A 7500-nucleotide genomic window follows, 5' to 3' on the forward strand; every position below is an offset into this window, starting at 1 on the left:
CAAATTTAGATCCGTGTACATAAATCCCAGAGCTTCCATGTAACAACAAGCAGGCACACAAACACGCACACACACACGCACACGCACACGCACACGCACACACACGCTGTTCTGCTTTAGGCCATGAGTGGCAGCCACGGTTGAAGGTAAATCAATAGTTATGGTTTTATAATTGTGCCTCACAGTGCGGCGCTGTCAAGGTAATACCATAGAGATGTGTAGAGATCACAATTACATCTGTCCCATTATGGCGTCTGTGAGCGTACGTGCAGCGCCGTTCAGGCCATCTACGTTTTGATGTACTCCATGCTCTTCTTCTTCTACTTCTGTGAGTTGATAAACAAACTGAAAGGGTGCATACTGCCCCCTGCAGGGTGTTGTCTGAACAGGTATGAAGAGCAGGTTGGGGATTTACTGCCCCCTGTAGTTATGGAATGTTGAGCTGGAGGGAATTATGTGGACTACATCAAAATGGAGAAAGTCCTCATCGCTAAACTAGACTTTTGGGTACTAGAGTCCTCTATACGTCTCTATGAGACAAGGTGATGCCCTTCTCTCCTCACTAGAGTCCTCTATACGTCTCTATGAGACAAGGTGATGCCCTTCTCTCCTCACTATAGTCCTCTATACGTCTCTATGAGACAAGGTGATGCTCTTCTCTCCTCACTTTCAATTGTGTATTTGCACTGGAACAATACACAAAAAGCTAGCTCATCTAGGTAATCTAGCTCTACTAGCTCATCTAGGTCATCTAGCTCTACTAGCTCTACTAGCTCAACTAGCTCAACCAGCTCATCTAGCTCTACTAGCTCAACTAGCTCATCTAGCGCATCTAGCTCAACTAGCTCAACTAGCTCTACTAGCTCAACTAGCTCATCTAGGTCATCTAGCTCTACTAGCTCATCTAGGTCATCTAGCTCTACTAGCTCATCTAGCTCAACTAGCTCATCTAGCTCAACTAGCTCAACTAGCTCAACTAGCTCATCTAGCTCAACTAGCTCAACTAGCTCAACTAGCTCAACTAGCTCTACTAGCTCTACTAGCTCAACTAGCTCTACTAGCTCTACTAGCTCAACCAGCTCATCTAGCTCTACTAGCTCAACTAGCTCATCTAGCTCAACTAGCTCAACTAGCTCATCTAGCTCAACTAGCTCATCTAGGTCATCTAGCTCTACTAGCTCAACTAGCTCATCTCTATGAGACAAGGTGATGCCCTTCTCTCCTCACTATAGTCCTCTATACGTCTCTATGAGACAAGGTGATGCTCTTCTCTCCTCACTTTCAATTGTGTATTTGCACTGGAACAATACACAAAAAGCTAGCTCATCTAGGTAATCTAGCTCTACTAGCTCATCTAGGTCATCTAGCTCTACTAGCTCTACTAGCTCAACTAGCTCAACCAGCTCATCTAGCTCTACTAGCTCAACTAGCTCATCTAGCGCATCTAGCTCAACTAGCTCAACTAGCTCTACTAGCTCAACTAGCTCATCTAGGTCATCTAGCTCTACTAGCTCATCTAGGTCATCTAGCTCTACTAGCTCATCTAGCTCAACTAGCTCATCTAGCTCAACTAGCTCAACTAGCTCAACTAGCTCATCTAGCTCAACTAGCTCAACTAGCTCTACTAGCTCTACTAGCTCAACTAGCTCTACTAGCTCTACTAGCTCAACCAGCTCTACTAGCTCAACTAGCTCATCTAGCTCAACTAGCTCAACTAGCTCATCTAGCTCAACTAGCTCATCTAGGTCATCTAGCTCTACTAGCTCAACTAGCTCATCTAGGTCATCTAGCTCTACTAGCTCATCTAGGTCATCTAGCTCTACTAGCTCATCTAGCTCAACTAGCTCATCTAGCTCAACTAGCTCAACTAGCTCAACTAGCTCTACTAGCTCAACTAGCTCAACTAGCTCTACTAGCTCTACTAGCTCAACCAGCTCATCTAGCTCTACTAGCTCAACTAGCTCAACTAGCTCATCTAGGTCATCTAGCTCTACTAGCTCATCTAGGTCATCTAGCTCTACTAGCTCAACTAGCTCATCTAGCTCAACTAGCTCATCTAGCTTAACTAGCTCATCCAGCTCAACTAGCTCAACTTGCTGAGCAACAATCCTTTACTTAGCCTTTGGGCAGTCTGGGCAGTCTGGGCAGACATGGTTGTTTGTCTCCTGAGCTATTTCTGCTTTTACTTTGTGCTCCTCTCCTCCTCCACCTCTCTGGCAGGCTGTCACCAGGTCCTGAGGGCCATATAGTATAGATGCCTTTAGTCCTCATAAGGGCCATATAGTGTATGTCAGGTTTTGGCCAGGACTGTTCTGGTTTGTGTCACTAGATGTCCCCATTGCACCTTTTTTGAACCTTTTGTTTTTTCCTTGCTCTTTTATTGATTGCACCTGTGTGTCGTTCCCTTGTTAGTATTTAAACCCTGTGTGTTCCTCAGTTCTTTGCTCAGTGTTTGTATGTTAGCACCCAGCCCCAGCCCAAGCCTTGTTGTGAACATATATTTTTCTCTTGTTGGATTTTCCAGAGGTTCTCTGGTTTTGTTCTTGAGTGTTTTGGATTAGTCTTTTGAGGTTTGTTTTTTCCCTTGCTGTTCTTACCACTTTGTGGATTTTCTTTGTATTTTGGAAGATATCCCTTTTTTGCCTCTTGGCTGTATTTTGGACTTTGTGGATTTAGATTCTTTGCCTGAAGATCTTGTTCTTTAATTAAACCACCATCTCTAGTACTGCTGTGTCTGCCTCATCTTCTGGGTTCTGCCGATTATTAGTGACTGTTTCACGCACCGGGTCCTGACAGAAACACTGAGCCATTAATATGAACCCAGAGGCAGCCAGTACCCAGGACTTTTTTCCCATGCTGTCCCACCACGAGGGGACTGTCCAACGTCACGAAGCTGCTCTGGTCCAGCAAGAGGCCTTACTGGCTGGACATTCTCAACTTCTGTCGGAGATGATGACTTCCATAAAGCAGATTTCTGATCAACTTTCTCCTGCAACCGCTTCTGCTCCAGTTCATCAGATTCAAGTGCCCGTGGCAGTTCACTCCCTGGCTGAACCTCGTCTGCCGCCTCCCCAACGGTTCTCAGGTGATCCGAGTGTTTGTAAGGGGTTTTTCACCCAATGTTCTCTCTCCTTCGAGCTGCAACCCTCGTCGTTTCCCACCGACCGGTCCAAGATAGCATATATCATCACCCTGCTGTCAGAAAAAGCCCTAGCCTGGGCTACTGCTGTGTGGGATGTCCAAAGTCCCTGCTGTGCCAGCTACTCTACCTTTGCTGAAGAATTCAAGCGAGTGTTTCAAGATCCCACCAGCGGTCCTGACTCAGCCAAACAGCTCCTGACTCTCAGCCAAGGTCGGCGCAGCGTGACGGACTATGCCATCCAGTTCCGCACGGTGGCAGCAGCGAGTGGCTGGAACGACGAGGCGCTCACAGTGTGCTTTTTGAAGGGTCTTTCCGACACCATCCAAGATGAACTGGCCACTCGGGAACCACCGGACAACCTCGAGTCCCTGATCAAGTTGGCTTCACGCATAGACCAGCGTCTGAGAGAGAGAGAGCTCAACCGCAGATCTCTCACCCTAGCTCCTATCGGTCCCAGCTCCGAGTCTCCACCTTTATCCTCGCTGACTCCACCGGAACCCATGCAGGTTGGACGCATCTCCCAGGCTGAGAGAGACCGCCGGATAAGGGAGCGATGCTGTCTATATTGCGGCAAACCGGGCCATTTCCTCTCCACGTGTCCCGGGCTCCAGGGAAAACGCACTCTCCCGTGCAGGCCTGGGAGGACTGTAACGGGAAACATAACCTCCTCCCATCCATCCAACTCCCGCCTGCTCATTCCAGTTACCCTTTCCTGGGACGACCACGAGTTTCCTCTTCAAGCCTTGGTAGACTCTGGAGCCGCAGGTAACTTCATGGATGGGGTCTGGGCGAAGGAGAATGGCGTTCCCTCTGAACCTCTAAGTGACCCCATAAGGGTTACTACGTTGGATAGAAGCCCTTTGGGATCTGGACTTGTCACTCGTGCCACTACCCCCTTGCGACTTTCAGTTTCCCAACACCAGGAAGTGATGAACTTTCATCTGATCTCCTGTTCCGAGTTCCCTCTCGTCCTTGGATACCCCTGGCTTCACAGCCATAACCCTCACATTGACTGGTCTGTGGGCACTATCAAGCAGTGGGGACCTACGTGCCAAGCCACTTGTATCTTCCCGAGTTCCCCGAGTTCCCCTCCCGAGTCTCTAGAATCCATCGACCTGTCCCGAGTTCCCGAGTGTTACCATGACCTCAAACCGGTATTTAGCAAACAGAGGGCCACCAGACTACCACCCCATCGACCTTACGATTGCACCATCGAGCTGTTTCCGGGGACCTCCCCTCCCAGGGGTCGGATCTTTTCCCTATCTCCTCCCGAACGAGCGGCTATGGATACCTACATCAAGGACGCTCTGGCAGCAGGCCTCATGCGTCCATCCACCTCGCCGGCGGGAGCAGGGTTTTTCTTTGTGGCCAAAAAAGACGGTGGATTACGTCCTTGCATCGACTACCGGGGACTTAATGCCATAACCGTTCGTAACCGCTACCCGCTACCCCTTATGGCCACAGCCTTTGAGCTGCTCCAGGAAGCAGTGGTCTTCACTAAGCTTGACCTACGGAACGCATACCATCTTGTGCGGATCAAACCCGGTGACGAGTGGAAGACCGCTTTCAACACGCCTACTGGTCACTACGAATACTTGGTGATGCCCTTCGGCCTGACCAACGCCCCGGCTGTGTTCCAAGCGCTCATAAACGATGTGCTTAGGGATATGCTTAACATTTTCGTGTTTGTTTACTTGGATGACATCCTCATCTTTTCGAGCTCCCTTCAAGAACACACTAAGCATGTCAGACAAGTGCTCAAACGCCTCCTAGACAGCCATTTGTACGTTAAGCCGGAAAAGTGTGAATTCCATTCCTCTCGAGTACAATTCCTGGGATTTGTAGTGGAACCCGGTCGAGTCCAGATGGACCCCAAGAAGGTAGGGGCGGTAGCGGATTGGCCCACCCCCAAGTCCGTTAAGGAAGTTCAGCGTTTCCTGGGCTTCACTAACTTTTACCGCAAGTTCATCAAGAACTTCAGCTCGGTGGCAGCCCCTCTCTCAGCTGTAACCAAGGGTGGCAACACAAGGTTTCTGTGGGGAGAAGAAGCTGAGACGGCCTTCCAAGGACTCAAGCAGCGCATCCTCTCTGCTCCCATCCTGACACTACCGACGGCGGATGAACCTTTTGTGGTGGAGGTAGACGCATCAGAGGTTGGTGTTGGAGCTGTCCTGTCTCAGAGGGGGGAAGACAAGAGGCTTCATCCTTGCGCCTTCTTCTCTCACCGGCTTACCCCGGCCGAGAGGAATTACGATGTGGGGGATCGTGAACTCCTAGCGGTTAAGATGGCATTGAAGGAATGGAGACACTGGCTCGAGGGGGCTTCTCAACCATTTCAAAGTGTTTACGGACCACAAAAATCTGGAGTATATCCAGCAGGCGAAGCGGTTGAACTCCAGACAAGCTCGATGGTCTCTTTTCTTCAGCCGATTCCAGTTCATCCTCACCTATAGACCCGGGTCGAAGAATCTCAAACCGGACGCCTTGTCACGAGTCTACTCTCCTGCCATAAGAGAAGATACGGACATGACTGTTCTTCCTGCCGCTAAGATCGTGGCTCCTATCTCGTGGCAAGTTGAGGATACCGTGAGACAAGCTCAAGCCATCGAACCGGGTCCTAAGGGAGGTCCTGCCAATCGGTTGTTTGTTCCCAAGGCAGCAAGATCCCAAGTCCTTCTGTGGGGGCACTCCTCTCGCCTCACATGTCACCCGGGCGTAGGTCGCACCTTGGAGTTCATTCAGCGTAAGTTCTGGTGGCCCACCATAAGAGAAGACGTTGCCACTTTCGTCAAGGCCTGTTCCGTGTGCTGCCAGGGCAAATCTTCTCACCTCCGCCCTCAAGGACTCCTTCACCCTTTATCTATTCCCCACCGACCCTGGTCCCATATCTCGTTGGACTTTATTACTGGCCTTCCTCCGTCCCAGGGTAATACTACTATCCTAGTCATCATCGACAGGTTTTCTAAGGCGGCCAGGTTTGTTCCCTTGACCAAATTACCTTCTGCCAAGGAAACAGCTGAGTTGGTGATTAACCATGTGTTCCGAGTCTTTGGCATCCCGCAAGATATGGTTTCCGACAGAGGTCCCCAGTTCGCCTCAAGGTTTTGGAAGGCCTTCTGCCAACTCATAGGGGCCACGGCCAGTTTATCTTCAGGGTACCATCCGGAGTCCAACGGCCAAACTGAGAGGATGAATCAGGAGCTGGAAACCACCCTCAGATGTATGGTTTCCAACAACCCGTCCACATGGTCATCCTTCATTGTTTGGGCCGAGTACGCGCACAACACCTTGTGCTCCTCCTCCACTGGTATATCCCCGCACGAGTGTCAGTTTGGCTATGCTCCTCTGTTGTTCCCGGACCAGGAGGCAGAAGTCAGAGTGCCTTCAGCCTCGAGGTTCATCAGACGCTGTCGGCTTACGTGGAAGAAGGCACGTCTTAATCTTCTGCGTTCCTCACAGCAGTACCAACGACAAGCCAACAGACGTCGCCGTCCCGGTCCTACCCTGTACCCCGGCCAGAGAGTATGGCTCTCAACAAAAAACTTACCGCTACGGGTGGAGTCTCGCAAGCTGTCCCAGAGATTCATCGGTCCCTTTAAGATTGCCAGGAGAGTCAATCCCGTTACTTTTCGCCTGCACTTACCCAGATCCCTTAAGATCAATCCCACATTTCATATTTCTTTATTAAAACCTGTTGTTTTTTCTCCCCTTATCCCGGCAGGCAGACCTCCCCCTCCGCCCCGTGTCATCGGAGGCCAGTCGGCTTATACCGTCCACCGGATACTGGACTCCCGCCGGGTGCAGCGGTCCTGGCAGTATCTGGTGGACTGGGAAGGCTACGGTCCCGAGGAGCGCTCCTGGGTTCCTGCCAAGGACATACTGGACCCTGACCTCATTCGTCAGTTCAGGGCCCTCCACCCTGAGAAGGCTGGTAGGAACGTCAGGAGCCGTTCCTAGGAGGGGGATTCTGTCAGGTTTTGGCCAGGACTGTTCTGGTTTGTGTCACTAGATGTCCCCATTGCACCTTTTTTGAACCTTTTGTTTTTTCCTTGCTCTTTTATTGATTGCACCTGTGTGTCGTTCCCTTGTTAGTATTTAAACCCTGTGTGTTCCTCAGTTCTTTGCTCAGTGTTTGTATGTTAGCACCCAGCCCCAGCCCAAGCCTTGTTGTGAACATATATTTTTCTCTTGTTGGATTTTCCAGAGGTTCTCTGGTTTTGTTCTTGAGTGTTTTGGATTAGTCTTTTGAGGTTTGTTTTTTCCCTTGCTGTTCTTACCACTTTGTGGATTTTCTTTGTATTTTGGAAGATATCCCTTTTTTGCCTCTTGGCTGTATTTTGGACTTTGTGGATTTAGAT

At 50.0% G+C, this 7500-nt stretch overlaps 1 protein-coding gene across 1 annotated transcript in view; it reads left to right on the forward strand.

Annotated features, from left to right (window-relative positions):
* The window catches only part of LOC139548529 (teneurin-4-like), a gene marked incomplete at its 3' end in the record, with an annotated part of 402507 nt that overhangs the window by 339594 nt on the left and 55413 nt on the right, over positions 1-7500 (forward strand). The window lies entirely within an intron of this gene.

The sequence above is a fragment of the Salvelinus alpinus genome, chromosome 21 (assembly GCF_045679555.1).
Source record: "Salvelinus alpinus chromosome 21, SLU_Salpinus.1, whole genome shotgun sequence".
Lineage (NCBI taxonomy): Eukaryota > Metazoa > Chordata > Actinopteri > Salmoniformes > Salmonidae > Salvelinus > Salvelinus alpinus.